Source organism: Jaculus jaculus, chromosome 4 (assembly GCF_020740685.1).
Source record: "Jaculus jaculus isolate mJacJac1 chromosome 4, mJacJac1.mat.Y.cur, whole genome shotgun sequence".
Taxonomy (NCBI): domain Eukaryota; kingdom Metazoa; phylum Chordata; class Mammalia; order Rodentia; family Dipodidae; genus Jaculus; species Jaculus jaculus.
In genome coordinates this window covers 120,368,470-120,382,199 of record NC_059105.1, presented here as the reverse complement: position 1 = coordinate 120,382,199, position 13,730 = coordinate 120,368,470, and the positions used below count along the sequence as shown (strand labels likewise).

Here is a 13,730-nt window from a genome sequence, read left to right as displayed (position 1 = left end):
TTTCTTCACTGAAAAAAAAAAAAAAAAACAACTCTTGATTCTTAACAGTGGACTTTGGGTTGAAAAGCAAGCAAGATGTTTGCAATCTCAACCATACCCTTGATCCCTGACAGGCCATATCATCCACCTGCATGCCAACCAGCCAAGTAAGTAGCAGGGTACCACATGGCATTTTAAATTCCCAGATCTGCAGGGGCCTGGCCCACTTTGAAATGTGTCCTCATTAGCCTCATCTACTTCCTGTAGGCTCTGCTTATCAAGGTCCATGTGGATTGTTTTCCCCTTCAGCAAAGTCCTTGGGTGGCAGAAGTTGGATGAAGACACTTGGTGCCTTCACAGCTTCTAGGCCAGCAGGGGCCTCACTACCTCAGAAGAGGTGGAGCCAAGAGAAAAGGGACTCAACTGGTCCACACCCTATAGCCCCTGGAATATCATCATGACACAGCATGTCATGGTGTATGATGTGCTAAGCTTTCACAAGTCCAAGGTCTAGGCTTCCAGAGACCACATACCTGGTACAGAAAGAAGGGCAATATGGTACAATAAGAAGGATGACTTGACTCTTATCTTTGTAGGGCACTAAGTGTAGATAGTAAGTATTTGTGAGGCACACCCTAAATTTTGCATGAAGGAAATACAATGTAGAGTAAATGCAAACATGGAGGCTAGAGCCTCCCTGAAAACCGCATGCTATTGATCTGAGAGGCATTCGTCTCAGCTTGCTGCACATAAATCTCCCACACACAGATGCCACGACAATTGCAAAGACGGTGTCAGGAGTTAGAGGGGATGAAATGCCTTGTTAATGAAACTTTCTGCAGTTCTTCCAAGCAGCAAAGATTTTATGGCATAGTCTGTCAAAGTGACTTCTTGGGCAATTCATTGAGGATTTATCTGTACCCCTCACCAAAGACGTAATCAATTTTGTCTAGATGGGTTTGGATAGCTGACTGTTATTTGAGGCTGTCAGGCTATGAGGAGTGTCTGTCATCCCAGACACAGTAATGACTAATATTTACCAAGAATCCTGTTGGGATGGCTTGGGATGCTCCTACAAGTAATGTTTTTTCAGATTTCAGAGTTCTCTGGCTAAGAAAAATGACTTTGTGATTGATCTTTACTTTCACAAATACTTTATTTCAGTCTTTATATGACATTCTTCCTTATATGACATTAAAATGCTCATAAGTGCCCTACAAAAACAAGTGTGTGTGTGTGTGTGTGTGTGTGTGTGTGTGTGTGTGTGTAAATATATATTACAGGTGAAATCCAGTCTTTTATCAGTAAAGAATTAGAAATATACTACTGTGTCCTGAGTTTAAGAAAGGTCTTGTTTAGTAACTCTGTTGAGACTAAACATGTTCAGGTATAGAGGTGGCCTCACCTCTCCTATTTTGAATGGCAACCTTCTAGGATGGCTGACAGCTGTGATTAAATGCATAGAATCAAAAAGATTCTTCCCAGATGATTTTTTTCCTTCTGGTTTAAGAGCACACATCCAGGCTCTCTCGAGAGACCTGATTAGGAAGAATGTGTTCGTGCTCATAGATGTAGGTCCCTGGCAAGATTGCCTCATTGTTGGAAAGCTAATCAACTAAATGAATCAAGCTGTCAACAGCTGAAGGCAGTAGTGTGTGAGGGTCCCACCCTGGGAGACTTTCCTTGTAAAGAGCTGAGTGTGGGGCTGGAGAGATGGCTTAGCGGTTAAGCGCTTGCCTATGAAGCCTAAGGATCCCGGTTCAAGGCTCGATTCCCCAGGTCCCACGTTAGCCAGATGCACAAGAGGGTGCAAGCATCTGGAGTTCGTTTGCAGTGGCTGGAGGCCCTGGCACGCCCATTCTCTCTCATCTTTCCCTATCTGCCTCTTTCTCTCTCTGTCACTATCAAATAAATAAAAATAAACAAAAAATTTAAAAAAAAGAGCTGAGTGTGGGTTCTGGGCCCTAATTTAGGAGTTATTGGCCTAGCTGAAGCAGGACAGCTGAAGCAGGACAGCTGTGCTGTCCAGTCAGGAGCCGTTAAGCACAGGTGGCTGTGAGTGCTTGAAATATGCATATCTGAACTGAAAAGGGCTGAATATGCCATGAAAAAATATAAACAGTATTAAGGTAGAATAAAAATAAGAACTTTAATTACAGGACAGAGGCATATCGAGGAACATGTGAGGAAGTTGATTTTCAAGAATCTGACTAAAACATACACAAAGAAAAACAATATTTTTCTTTCAAAAACACATGTAATGTTACCCAGTTAGAATAATAATAATAAATAATAATAATAGAGTTACTCTAAATGCTGATTTTAGACATAGTTAATAATGAAATTCTCACCTCTATTTTTCTCAGACCCACTTCTCTTATTTCACCCCGTTTCTTTCTCTTTGGGCTCAGATGATTGATCTATTAACTTCCATTTGGTTTAGTTGGGAATTTATCCATTTCTTGAGTTCCTCCTCTGTCCAGGGTCCATGTAAAACACTGGGGTGGGGGGAGATAATGAATAATAGGAATTTGGGAGAGTCCCATTTAAAAGAGATTTCATGTAAGGTGAAGTGTCATTCATACCCCTTTTGATTCAATGTGGTCGCATGCATTTTATGGTGCTTTTCCACTGTGAGAAGGAAAAACAGCTTGAGGCTCTTTGAAAAAAGGGTTGGAGTGCCAAGGCTATGACAGAAGTTGATAAGCCACTTGTCTTGATTACTACCACCTCAGAAAACTTCTACATATAATTTTGAGGAGATGAGGCAGTACTTGGTCCCTACTTACAAATTCACTGATGGTATGAATCCTGGCCCTGGATGAAAGTTCTCTTTGGGAGTGGGGTCTCTGCAAGAGCGGGAAAATGGCCCAGCATTAACACTGAGCAAAGAGAAGGACACAAGCATATTAGCAATGCTAGATGTTGCAAAGCCACACTCCACCCCTGACCGCAAGCTGCAGAAGGGCAGGAGTCACTTGAATGTTAAGAAGAACTTTATTTTGGTGCCTGTATTTTCATGAAAATAACCTAAGATCAATACATTGAAAGATTATATATGGAACCATTAGTAATCCAGGGAGACTTCAGATTCCCTCTGAACACCATCTTTTTCCTGAAAGTAAGCAACAGTTGGGTGCAGCCTGTCTTAGGGACCAGTAGTGAGAATCCAGCAACCTGAGATTTTTCTGGAACAGGAAGTATGTTGTGGACAGGGCCAGAAATGAGCAACAGTTGCTTGGCCTCATCTTCCTAAGGGACTTGTCCAAAGGTCAGGTCAGATGAGGTTAAGTCCCCTAAGTCACTGCGCCAAGCACCCCACAGCCTGCATATTCAGGCACAGGCACACCCAGTGGCCTCATAGTCCCACCATGCTGGCATCCCTGCCATTCCCCGTGCCTCCCACTAGACTCTGTTTCTTCTCTACCAAAGAAGTAGGGGAAAAAAGGAACCCCATGAAACCTGAGAACAAAGTCTTAAAAACACAAATTAAACTTCTTTTACATTGTACCTTTAGCTAAAATAAAATTGTCAAAACTCACATTTCTCTACAATGTTGTTGTTTCTTCTTCATATTCTAACAGCAAGACATGTTCATTCAGTCTTGGAACTGTTACTCTATAAGAACTGCATAGCCAATGACGACCTGGAGTTCTCAGTAGTTTCTTCTGATCAAGCCCTTCCTGTTGTTGGTTTTATTCTATAGTCAGCACATTTGCCTAATCACTGTTTGCTTTTAAAGTTGCTATTGCCAATGAGTCTTAAAGGAAGTGGTTACTATCAATTGTCTAAATGGACTCTTACAACATATTTTTCATCTTACTAAGATAGACTTTGGGCTGGAGAGATAGCTTAGCGGTTAAGGCATTTGCCTGTGAGGCTTAAGGACCCAGTTTCAATTCCCCAGATCCCACGTAAGCCAGATGCACAAGGTTCACACATGTGTCTGGAGTTTGTTTGCAGTGACTAGAGACCCTGGCTCATGCATTCTCTATCTCTCTCATAAATAAATAAAAAATTAAAAAATAATATAGACTTTGAATATATTCCAAAACTCTATTTGGAATACTGAATCAAGATGTTTGTCTGCTGATGTGAACTAACATGGGGTTATGTTTGTTCCATTTAAGAAAAATCCATACCTTATTAATTCCAAACATCAATTCAGAGATAGATCTCTAATAAAGGAATTTTTAAGGAATAAAGAGTAGCAGTATTATCTGAGACATGCAGATAAAGGACAGTGTGACCTCTGGTATGTCTGCAGAATTTTATTAGGACAGAAAAATCTATGTAATTAATGTTGGAAAAAAAGGTTATTGGCACTTCAGGTGCTTAACGGAGCTAGCACACACTAGTGAGTATTGGCAGTTGCTGTGTAAAGCTAGTCTTAAGGTCATAATTGGATATTTCATTGGCAGCTTTAAGTAAAAGAAGCCTTAAAGATAAAGGAGGCTATTTTATTGGTTTTGTTCTGTGATTTGGTTACCCTTTCTGTCCTATGGCTTCTTGACTCTAAAATAGAGAAGTGTGAAAAGAATGCCCTCACGATGAATAAAGAATTAAAAAAAAATAAAATAAGGCCTCCTAGGCAGTGAAGACACAAAAAGGAGGAAGACTCAGTTTCCTCTGAGAGCATATGAGTCAGGTGGCTGAGCAGACTTGAAGACAAAGCATTACAGGAGAGGGTGGCAAGTGCACTAATAGACATGTGTGCCCTGAAGAGGGATTTGTTAAAGTCACTAAGCATAAAGAAAATGTGCCCTTCCTTTGGTTGCCTCTGAGAGTTAATAATAGATTAGGACAAGGAAAAGGAGAGGGCCAACAGGCCAGAAGAGCACCAGGCCAAGATCCAGTGAAAGGGAACTGTGGAGAGTTTGCATGGTTCTAGTTAGGTTTGAAGGTGGGGACAGGGCAGCAGCTGCACTGAGCTGAGGCCAACCCATAAGAAACCTCGTGGTTCTTCAGAAGTCAGGCCATATGAGCTTAAACTTCAGATGGCGTGCGAAAAGATGGGAACTAAAACACAGAGAAAGGATTGGAAGGAAAGACAGTCAGTAAACTAGCACTGTAAGATTGGATAAGAGGCCTGAAGAAAGGTAGGTGTTGCAGATAAAGCTTGAGAAATGGGCCAGGTACCACTAGGAGCTTGATTGTCTGCATGCTTGGGGGAGGGATATCAAAACCTATGTACAGGTGGCCAAGTTGATTGCAGTGTTGCTGACCTACTTATGTCATTCCGGAGTGTAGGTTGAATTTTAGATGCCCAGGTAACAGGTGTGGTTTCAGGCAAACCAAGATGAAAACACATCCCAGGACATTCTGTGCTCAACAGCATTGATGGTGTGCCTATCCATGCCAGGGGTTTTTGTTGACAATGCCCGGTAAGATAAAATACAGGCTGGAACCTCCACAGCCACAGTCAGTCCAGAGAGGTTAGGTACATTTGGTCCTGTGGAAGAGAACTGATGACAAGATCCTATGGCTATGGAAACTTGTGGGAAGTGACCAGAAGTAGATGCATTGTAGGAAATGGGAGGTCAACAATAAAGAAAGGGAACCAGGAGAGGCTCAGAAACTGTTCAAGGAGCATTTCACAGGGAAGGTGTGTCCAAAATATGAAATAAGTTAAAGTGTTCTACCAAGACAATAAAAAAAAGTTATGTCCATTTGGTTTGGCAGTTGAATGTTCTGGGAAGCCTATGTGCATATATGGGTATGTAGATAGCTATAATCTGAAGCATTTTGCTAAGCATGCTTGTTTGGCCATAATTGTTAACACTGCACAGATAATGCCAACCCTCAAATTTATGTCTATAGAAGTTGTTGGCAACTCATGACAGCTCCATCCATCTGCCCCTTGGCTGCATCTATGAGAAGCAAGAAGGACTGCTTGGTCTCTCTCTCTCTCTCTCTCCCTCTCCCTCCCTCTCTCCCTCCCTCCTTTCCTCCCTCTTTCTTTTTTGCGCATGCACACACACACGTGTGCGCACACGTGTGTGTGTGTGTGTGCATGCGTCTTTGTGTGTGTGTGTGTGTGTGTGTGTGTGTAGGAAGAGAATGTGTATGATGTGCTGTATAAAGTGATGCATGTGTGTGCAGGTGAAAATACCCCATTGTGCATGTGTGTGGAACACATTGTGTGTTCTCCTCTTGTTACTCATCCACTTGCTTCCTTGAGATAAGGCTCTCATTCAATCCCAAGCTGCCTTTTTTTTCTGTTAATGAACCCCAGCACTTTTACCTACTGAGCCATCTCCCCATCTCCCCAGTCCCTGGTCTAGTACTTTTTAATGTTACTTGGGAAACAGTCAACTAATATTGGGTTGAAATATATTATACAAAGAAAATATGCAACAGGCTAGGTGGGAGCTCAGTGGTATAATACTTGGCTAGCATGTATGAGTCCCTGGGCTCTATGCACAGCACTAGGGAAAAAGAAATATGCAGGAAATCATTTGATTTGAACAAATGAATAAAATTAATTAAATATGAATAGAAAAAATATCCAATTTAGAAGAATTTCAAATAATTTGTGTAGCTGCTGCCCTCCTTTTAGATGTGGTATACACTCTGAGAGGAAGTAGCGTTACAGGTACAACCTCTGCCATGTGCTAAAGCTGACATCAGTGATAAGTCATGCTGATAGCATTCACCCTCCTGAAAACCTATCAGCCAATACAGCCATGAGAAAGATGGCAAGCAACATAAACTGTGAGGTATTCTGCAAAACACATGGCCAACACTGCTCAAAATGGTTAGAGTCGTCAAAATCAAGGCGACTCTAAGAAACTGTCATAGGCAAGAGGACAAGGAGTCATGATAACAAAATATATCATGCTATCTGCATTGGATCCTGGAACAGAAAAGGGAGCAGAAAAGCCATTAGCCCACATGGGTAATCCCAGAGGTTGGGAAACTGAGGAAGGAGGATTACCATAAATTTGAGGCCAGCTCAGCTATAGTTAGAACCTAACTCCAAAAAAAGGAAACAAACATTAGGTAAAAGGTAAAGAAATTAGAATTAAATATGGACTTAAGTTGGTACATCAACATTGGCTTATTATTCATGGCAAATATATCATATTAATACAAGAGCTTGACAGCAGTGGAATGTGGGTACTAAGTTCCTCAAGTTCCAGTAGGGTTGCATCCCACTGAACATACCATAAGTTGAAAATACCTTGAGTCACAAATGTAAATAACACAGTTAACTTATCTGACTTTGTCACTTAGCCTTGCTAATCTTAAACATGCTCAGAATACACTCACCTATCATAGACTTGGCAAAATCATCTAACACAAAGCCTATTTTGTTTTTATTTTTTAATTTTCTATTTTTAAATTTTTATTAACATTTTCCATGATTATAAAAAAAATCCCATGGTAATTCCCTCCCTCCCCCCCCCCACACTTTCCCCTTTGAAATTCCATTCTACATCATATTACCTCCTCAACTCAATCATTGTACTTACAATATCAACCTATTAAGTACCCTCCTCCCTTCCTTTCTTTTCCCTTTATATCTCCTTTTTGACTTCCTGGCTTCTGCTACTAAGTATTTTCTGTTTCATGCAGAAGCCCAATCTTCTGTAGCTAGGATCCACATATGAGAGAGAACATGTGGCGCTTGGCTTTCTGGGCCTGGGTTACCTCACTTAATATAATCCTTACCAGGTCCATCCATTTTTCTGCAAATTTTATAACTTCATTTTTCTTTACCACTGAGTAGAACCCCATTGTACAAATGTGCCACATTTTCATTATCCATTCATCAGTTGAGGGCCATCTAGGCTGGTTCCATTTCCCAGCTATTATAAGTTGAGCAACAATAAACATGGTTGAGCACGTACTTATAAGGAAATGAGATGATTCCTTCAGCTATATGCCTACGAGTGCTATAGCTGGGTCATATGGTAGATCAATCTAGCTGATTTAGGAACCTCCACACTGATTTCCACAATGGCTGGACCAGATTGCATTCCCACCAGCAGTATAGAAGGGTTCCTCTTTTTCCACATCCCCACCAACATTTATGATCATTTGTTTTCATGATGGTAGCCAATCTGACAGGAGTGAGATGGAATCTCAATGTAGTTTTAATCTGCATTTCCCTGATGACTAGTGACGTAGAACATTTTTTTAGATGCTTATATGCCATTTGTATTTCTTCCTTTGAGAATGCTCTATTTAGCTCCATAGCCCATTTTTTGATTGGCTTGTTTGATTCTTTTTTATTTAACTTTTTGAGTTCTTTGTATATCCTAGATATTAATCCTCTATCAGATATGTAGCTGGCAACCAACTGTCATTATTTTAAAACAACCTTTTAGTTTAGTTTATTTTTAGGCTTATAGAAAAATTCAAAGCACAAAATGCTGGAATATAGACTGTATTCTAAGTATGATACTATAATTTAAAATGTTTTGGCTTCATGATCGTATAAAAGTTTATTCAGCCATCTATCCTGTTTTCATTGTCAGTAGAGTCTTTAATAAATTATGAGCTAATTCACACTTGACTGAAAAATAGGCTTTGTGGGAGGACTTCCGGTTAAGATGGCTGCGTAGGTACCACGCCAAAGCAGCCGGGGGGGGGGGGATCAAAAAAACTCAGCAAAATACACAATTTTACTAAAAAGTGAGGTGTATAGGAAATTGAAGCGGCAGCAGAGAAGTAGAAGAGATCCAGAGCATCCAGAGCCTGCAAAGGCTGGCAAAAGCAGCCCCAGCAGCTCCGCCAACCACAGTGGCAGCGGCAGCGCACCAGAAAGCTGCCAGGCTCTGCTCCAGCGCAGGAAAAGCCAGGCGTGGGGAGCTTCCACTCACACCAGAGCTCTCCGCAATTCAGGAAATGTGAAGGGAAAGCGGCAGTGAGAAACAGGAGCAGGCCACGAGGTAGAAGAACACATGGAACAGCGAGAGAACAAGAGCAGCTGTGGCTCCCTCCCCTCCCCCACCACTTGAGCCCAGCTCCAGTGAACAGAGCAGCAATCCTGGGACCGGCCACACCAAATTGAGTTAACAGTAGGACCCAAGCAGGAGCAGAGTCCGGCAGCAACATTAGCGGCTCTGGCACCAGTAACAGTGGCCCCAGCAGCGGCAGATCCAGGAACAGCAGCAGCAGTGGACACAGCAGCAACGTGGCTCCAGCAGAGGCAGCTACAACAGCAGCAGCAGCAGCAGAGGCAGCAGCAGCGGTGGGCCCAGCAGCAACAGCTTCAGCAGCAGTGGCAACAGACCCAGCAGCAGCAGCTTTAGCAGCAGCAGTTCCGGCAGCGGGTGTGCTGATCTGCAGGGTCACAGTTGGCAGGCTCGGTTTGCCCCACAGGAAAAGCCAGTGTCCAGCTCCAAAAATCACAACAGCAGCCCGACGACCCAGGCAGCAAATTGACTGAGACCAAAATCATCCAATTAACTGGGATTGCACCAGGGAAGGGTCTCACTTGGTCACAAGCTGACTTGGATCCCTCAACAGACCAGAAATCTTAACCTCTTTATTGATAGAGGATCTGATTGTTATAATAACTACTCTTGCGTACATACTTGGGGCTGTTTTTGATTGAATATGTACAGTGTTTAGTTAACTTTTAGAATCTACCTGGATTTTATTCCACTCAGCCTACTTGAATACTCCCATAGCAGGGAAACTCAACCCCTAGGAGCACCTTTGTAGATACTCTGAGAGTCTTAAGAGCCACACCTAACACCTTAAGCTCCTACCCTGAAAATATATAACATCAAATCAATTGATACAGCTAAGAATACCCAGCTAGCTAGAAAATACAAGTATTAACTTAATCCAATATACAAAAATATATACGTTATAACACAAGAAACACTAAAACGGAAGACGATATAAATCCACCTAAAAGTATTAATGCATCAGAAATGACCTCCAGTGAGAAAGAGTTAGAGGAAATGCGTGAGAAAGATTTCAAAAGAATGATTGTAAATTTGTTCAAAGAGGTCAAAGAATGAATCAAAGGAATCAAAGAGGAAATCAAAGGAATCAAAGAAGATGCAGGACACCAATTTAACAAAATAAAGAAAGCAATACAAGACATAAATAAGGAAACAGAAATAATAAAGAAAAACCAGACAGAATTACTAGCAATGAAGAACACAGTTAATGAAATAAAAAACTCTGTAGAAAATCTCACCAGTACAATGGATGAAGGAGAGGACAGAATATCTAAGCTAGAAGACCAGGTGGCAGATCTAATATAGTCCAACAAAGAGAAAGACAAACTTATAGAAAAGTATGAATGGGAATTTCAAGATATTTGGGACACTATGAAAAGATCAAACATAAGAATTCAGGGCATAGTAGAAGAAGAATTCCACTCCAAAGGCATAGTAGGCATCTTCAACAAAATCACAGAAGAAAAGTTCCCCCAAATTGGGAAAGAGGTGCCAGTGCAGATACAGGAAGCCATTAGAACCCCAGCCAGACAAAACCTGGAAAGAACCTCTCCTCGCCATATTATAATCAAACTACCAAACACACAAACCAAGGAAAAAATATTGAAAGCAGTTAGAGAGAAAAATCAAGTTACCTACAAAGGCAAGCCCATCAGGATTACAGCAGATTATTCAACACAAACTTTAAAAGCTAGAAAGGCTTGGAGAAATGTATTCCAAGTTCTGAAAGATAACAAGTGTCAACCAAGGTTACTTTACCCTGCAAAGCTATCCATTCAAATAGACGAAGAAATAAGGACATTCCATGACAAAAGCAAGTTAAAGGAGTATTTGAAGACAAAACTAATTCTACGGAAAATACTTGATAGAATCCTCCATGCTGAAGAAAAGGAAAAGCACACATATAAGGAACCTAGAAAAAGCAAGCAATACTCAAATACTAGTTAACACGAGAGAGCACAGGCAGAACAGAAACCACAAAAAAAAAAAAAAGGCAAACATAAATACACACCTTTCAATAATATCTCTTAACATCAATGACCTCAATGCCCCAACCAAAAGACAGAAGTTTGCAGACTGGGTTAAAAAGCAGGATCCTACAATTTGTTGTCTCCAAGAAATTCACCTTTCTATAAAGGATAGACATTATCTTAGGGTGAAAGGTTGGAAGACGGTGTTTCAAGCAAATGGGCCTAGAAAACAAGCAGGGGTTGCTATCCTAATATCTGACAAGGTAGACTTTAGTCCAACGTTAGTCAAGAAAGATAAGGAAGGTCACTTTATATTGATTAAGGCACACTCCAACAGGAGGACATTACAATCCTAAACATATATGCACCTAACATGAGGGCTCCCAAATTCATGAAACAAACACTATTAGAACTAAGGTCACAGATAACACCAAACACAGTGGTGGTGGGTGACTTTAACACCCCACTCTCATCAATTGACAGGTCATCCCGGGAAAAAATAAACAGAGAGGCATCTGGACTAAATGAGGTCATAGAAGGAATGGACCTAACATATATACAGGACATTTCATCCAAATACTGCAGAATATACATTCTTTTCAGCAGCACATGGAACATTCTCTAAAATATATATTAGGACACAAAGCAAATCTTAACAAATTCAGGAAAATTGAAATAATTCCTTGAATTCTACCTGACCACAATGGAATTAAACTACAAATCAGTAGCAAGAAAGGCTATAGAGCATATACAAAATCATGGAAACTAAACAATACATGATTAAATGATGAATGGGTCAATGAAGAAATCAAGAAGGAAATCAAAAAATTTATAGAGTCAAATGATAATGAGAACACAACATATCAAAATCTCTGGGACACAATGAAGGCAGTTCTAAGAGGTAAATTTATAGCCTTAAGTGCCTATATTAAGAAATTAGGTCGCAAGTAAACGACCTAATGCTTCACCTTAAAGCCTTGGAAAAAGAAGAACAAGGCAAACCAAAAATCAGTAGATAGGAAGAAATAATAAAGATTAGGGCAGAAATTAATGAAATAGAAACAAAAAAAAAAAAACAATCCAAAGAATTAATGAAACAAAGAGTTGGTTCTTTGGGAGGACAAACAAGATTGATAAACCCTTAGCAAATCTGACCAAAAGAAAGAGCAGAGACACAAATTAATAAAATCAGAGATGAAAAAGGTAACATCACAACAGATTCCAGAGAAATTCAAACAATCATAGGGTCATACTATAAAAGCATATACTCCACAAAGTATGAAAATCTGAAAGAAATGGATGATTTCCTTGATTTATATGACCTACCTAAATTAAATCAAAATGAGATTAATCACTTAAATAGACCTATAACAAACATGGAGATCTGAACAGTTATCAATAATCTCCCAACTAAAAAAAGCCCAGGCCCAGATGGATTCACTGCTGAATTTTACCAGACCTTCAAGGAAGAGCTAACACCATGGCTTCTTAAGCTTTTACAGGAAATAGAAAAAGAAGGAATTCTACCAAACTCCTTCTATGAGGCCAGCATCACCCTGATACCAAAACCAGGCAAAGATAGAACAAAAAAAGAAAATTACAGACCAATCTCCCTCATGAACATAGATGCAAAAATTCTCAACAAAATATTGGCAAACAGAATACCAGAATATATCAAAAAGATCATTCACCCTGACCAAGTAGGCTTTATCCCAGAGATGAAAGGATGGTTCAATATATGCAAATCTATAAATGTAATACATTATATAAATGAGTTGAAGGACAAAAATCACATGATCATCTCATTAGACGCAGAGAAAGCATTTGACAAAATCCAACATCCCTTCATGATAAAAGTCCTACAGAGACTGGGAATAGAAGGAACATATCTCAATATAATAAAAGCTATTTATGACAAGCCTACAGCCAACATATTACTAAATGGGGAAAAACTGGAAGCTTTTCCACTAAAATCAGGAACAAGACAAGGGTGTCCACTGTCCCCACTTTTATTTAATATAGTTTTGGAAGTCTTAGCCATAGCATTAAGGCAAGAGACACACATAAAAGGGATGCAAATTGGAAAGGAAGAGATCAAGTTATCATTATTTTCAGATGACATGATTCTATATATAAAGAACCCTAAAGGCTCTACTATCAAACTGTTAGAGCTAATCAAAACCTACATCCATGTAGCAGGATACAAAAAAAAAAAAATGCACAGAAATCAGTAGCCTTCATATATGCTAACAACAAACACACAGAGGATGAAATCAGAGAATCACTCCCATTCACAATTGCATCAAAAAATAAATAAATAAATAAATAAAATACCTTGGAATAAACCTAACGAAGGAAGTAAAGAATCTCTACAATGAGAACTTTAAAACACTCAAGCGAGAAATTGCAGAAGACACTAGAAAGTGGAGAAACATCCCTTGTTCCTGGATTGGAAGAATCAATATTGTGAAAATGGCAATCTTACCAAAAGTAATCTACACATTTAATGCAATCCCTATCAAAATTCCAAAAGCATTCTTCATGGAAATAGAAAAAACAATCAAAAAATTCATTTGGAATCACAAAAAATCACAAATATCTAAAGTAATACTGAGCAACAAAAATAAGGCTGGTGGTATCACCATACCTGATTCCAAGCTATACTACAAAGCCATAGTAACAAAAACAGCATGGTACTGGCACAAAAACAGACATATAGATCAGTGGGACAGAATAGAGGACCCAGATGCAAGTCCAGGTAGCTATAGCCACCTGATATTTCATAAAAATCCCCAAAATACTCATTGGAGAAAAGACAGCCTCTTCAGCAAATGATGTTGGGAAAACTGGTTATATG

At 39.9% G+C, this 13,730-nt stretch overlaps 1 protein-coding gene across 4 annotated transcripts in view; it reads left to right on the top strand.

The window, feature by feature from the left end:
• Positions 1 to 13,730, top strand: part of Aff3 (AF4/FMR2 family member 3) — a 588,679-nt gene that overhangs the window by 432,467 nt on the left and 142,482 nt on the right. The window lies entirely within an intron of this gene.